Raw genomic sequence first — 3931 nt, 5'->3', positions numbered from 1 at the left:
ATAACCTGAGAAGAGGGGCGAATTAGGTTGTCCTCTGGACCTGTTGAATTTCTTTAGTTAGTTCAACTACAATCCTAGATTTTCTTTACCTATGTTTTAAGATGATGAGTGAGGGAAGGATGACACTTGATATTTTTATACAGGTTAGGACTATTCCCTTACTCCTATCCCGGGATTTCCAGCCAGATTTCATAATCTATCCCTAACCAAATCTTTATAGCCCCCCAAGCTAAATTAGCCTGGTAATAGGGATACATAGATATCACCTATCTAGGAATTGAAATGGTGAGCTGTCTCAGGCCGTCTTAGCCTTAGCAGGTTCACACACCTTCTTGACTCCTTGGTCAGACCACCCAGGTCTTCTCGGTTGGCCCACTTTGCCTTTATCTTGAGATACACTTATCCCCATGCGTGGATTCACCAAGGTAGTGTGTTGAATAATCAATATTTTTCAATGAACACTCTCACATAATGTAAGAGAATAATACTTGATCGATAAAGAAACAAACATCAATTTGGTAATTTCAAATATTTTGGTCATTCCTAGTTAGTGATCAATCACATGTATTACCTTTTAAATTAAAGCAAACAATCTAAGATTTTCTTTGATAATCAAATATGACTCATTCAATACCCGCAACAGCTCACCTTAATCACTGAAAAAATTTTGTTTGTATTTTAGCAAAATCTCATGTTTATCTGCCTAGTTGAAATTCAATGTTTAAGGATTAACATTACTAAACACAAACTTGAACTCAAACCTGGGGATTTGTGCAATCCTTTAGTTTTCTTCCTTCTTCATTTTTGGGCAATTACGCGTTTATTTTCTGGCACCGTTAATCTGGCCCCAACACACAAAGGGAAATTCTCCAAACTATTGCTTACTAATTTCTTGGGTTTGATCACTATCAATCAAAGCTTAAATTAATTTAATCAACTTCAATTTTTTTGGCATCAAATGATCAAGTTAAAGAATAAATGCTCTGGCCTAATATTCATCAGAGTTTAAAGATAACTAACAATTAACAATCAGCAGATATATAAATTTAGTTAAGACAAAGTTTATCCATCTCAGGCTTTGCTTGTATGATCCATTTTGGTTTCCAAGATTAATCTCAGTTAATTTGTTAACTCAAGAACACCCTATACTGAAGCAAATGTCAAACAATTTCAATAATGTGGTTCAGGGTTCAATCTTAGCAGGGAATTGTTTGCAAAATGTTTATTTCAGTAATGATAATTTGACTGTGCTGTAATTAAAATTCAGATGAAATTGATCAGACTTGTAAGTTCATTCAAGGGTCGATGATCTAAATGAAAAATTAAAATTTAGTTTCATGTTATATTTGATCCTCTGATCAGATATAAATATGTGTGACTAAGTATGCATATATATTATCGATTCAATGTGGAGAATAATGCACCCTCGTAATACTCCAACGATACTCACATAATTTTTACCAAACCTCAATCTTGAATTATTGAAAATTTTGCTGCCTCCAGCACCTCGTCAAGAGCTTCCTCAGCTAACCCTGAAATCAATGAATACAAAAAGCAACACATGGCAACCAGAATGACCTAACCGAGTTTCTTCCGAATGATCAAGGTCTCACACATTGATCTCAACGGATTAGCTTTGGGACCGCTCTGGATGAGTCTTCACCTTGTACTTAACTCTTACTCAGGAATTTATTTCCGCTCAAAAGAGATCATCATTCTTCATTTTGCTTTTCTCTTGATCGGGATCGAAGTTCTTCGCCTATCTATTGAAGAATGCACACACAGTCAGATAAGCCCAAGGCCATCATTTCTCTTCTTATTTCAAACATCCAAGCCTTATGCCTAAAATGACCCTCCATTGCTTAATGTAATGGCTACTTCTTTCAAGGGTAAAATAGTGAATATAATAAACAAAATTCAAATTTATTAATCTTTATAATTAAGCCTACAAACTTACCCTCACAAACATTACTCTATGCACCTGAAAAAATCCTAGAAAATTAGGACATCGTTTGTGTAGATTCCTTCCTTAGAACCATTTCGATTATCAGATAATACATAAGAAATTATTGTAGTCAACTTTGACCTAGTGTTTCACATTAACCCATGCTATGGTTGACTTCTCATTTGCCTCGATAGAATCATTGTAAATTCATCAAAATTTCCAAAACTCAAGATTCATGCTTAGGGATCAATCTTCAGTTCTAAGTCATTCAAAAATTCAGTTTTTTATTGAAGTTATCTTAGGTTTAATTACATATTTTTAGTTAATCATTATATTTTGGTGTATTCATCATTAATGATATTTTCACTTTTGATGACTTATAGTTTCCTATGATTGGTACTAGAAACTTTTGTGTCATTTTTTAATTCCTCTACATTCATATACTATTTTGAAAGGTCCCTAAACTATGTATTTAAGAAATATATCATTTTTATACAAGCTATTTGATTATAAACTAATGTACAAGATCACTTATTAGATTATTTACTTTGATTCCAGTCCCAATTATGAATGATTATTTTATTCATATTATAGGTTGTATTGGGTCTATGGATTCTCTTCCCATTTACTTATACTAGATTTGTTCATATTTCATCTGCCAATATATAATAAATTCACGAACTAGACTTAGTAGCAGGTTGACTGAAAATATGCAATGATAGTGACTTGATGCCTCACAAAATTTTGCAATGATATTGGGTGAATAAATGTGTTTAATAATTAATTACTTGATATGATACCACACAATAGATTAGATTAATATTAGTAAATATAAATTTCTATTTACATTAAAACGGTTATATATACTTGTTATCAAACATAAAATGATTGAATAGATTTTCAATTGATATTTTGATTCTTGGATTTTTTGGAATTTTATAACATCTTATTTTAAATAAACTAAGTTTCTAGGCCAGAAAATATTTGTTTTTACCATTTTATGACATTAAAGTCATGAACATATTACTTTGATGAGGTGAATATGTATTTATATTTTTTGATCTGTATTTCATTTTCTAGAAATTAATTTTGGGTTTCCGGACTTAAATTTTGACCTGTCATGTGTCGTCATTGTATATTGATGTAATTATGATGGAAACCAATCATCTTCATCCTACATCATTAGCGCATATAGCCATTGTATATTGATGTAATTATGATGCTGAAATTGTGATGCCATCATGGTCAATGATTAGCTGAAACATTTTTTATTATTTTTTACTGGTCCATGAGGAGGGTGACATGACCAGTAGAAAATGCCTAATCTAAAATGCAATAAATGCAATAATGGATGCTGAGAAAAGTGTCACTTAAATGATATTTATTTTTTCCATATTTAATGCCTTGAAAAGTCAAAAAGTGTGGCACCCTCCACAAGACACATACATGTACACATGGGGCACATGTGTGAGCGTGGCCCACATGCATGGTAAGCTCCACAAGATGAAAGAGGATATGTACACACGTGCCCCATGTCTACATGTACCACGCTCACACGAGTGCGCTATCGCATATTTTAGATATATCCTCTTTCATCTTTTAAATTACTATTTGTGGAGTTTCAAATCCCTAATCATTTTTCCTTGTAGAGACATTGTAATAATCACTACCAAAAAATATATCAGTGAGAACAAGTTTTTATTGATTTATTGATTAAACTCATAGCTAATGAAAAATTAAACCCTAATATGAGCTTATTATGGTTTAAAAAATAATTTTAAAGTATCTATGTTTAATCCTTTCTAGTCACACGAATTTGGTCATTGATAAATACTGAGATTTATAATCCTAAGAAATTTTACCTGAATATCATAATATAAAACATGTCTTCAGAAACTATTTTGAGAAAGAAAACTAAACTTAAATATTTTGAGAATCCAAGTGCCTTGATAAGAGCCATGAATCATATTCATATCAAAATGTTTA

Source organism: Wolffia australiana, chromosome 2 (genome assembly GCF_029677425.1).
Source record: "Wolffia australiana isolate 7733 chromosome 2, ASM2967742v1".
Classification (NCBI taxonomy): Eukaryota; Viridiplantae; Streptophyta; class Magnoliopsida; order Alismatales; family Araceae; genus Wolffia; species Wolffia australiana.
The sequence above is the reverse complement of the archived record's forward strand: the minus strand, read 5'-3'. Positions refer to the sequence as shown.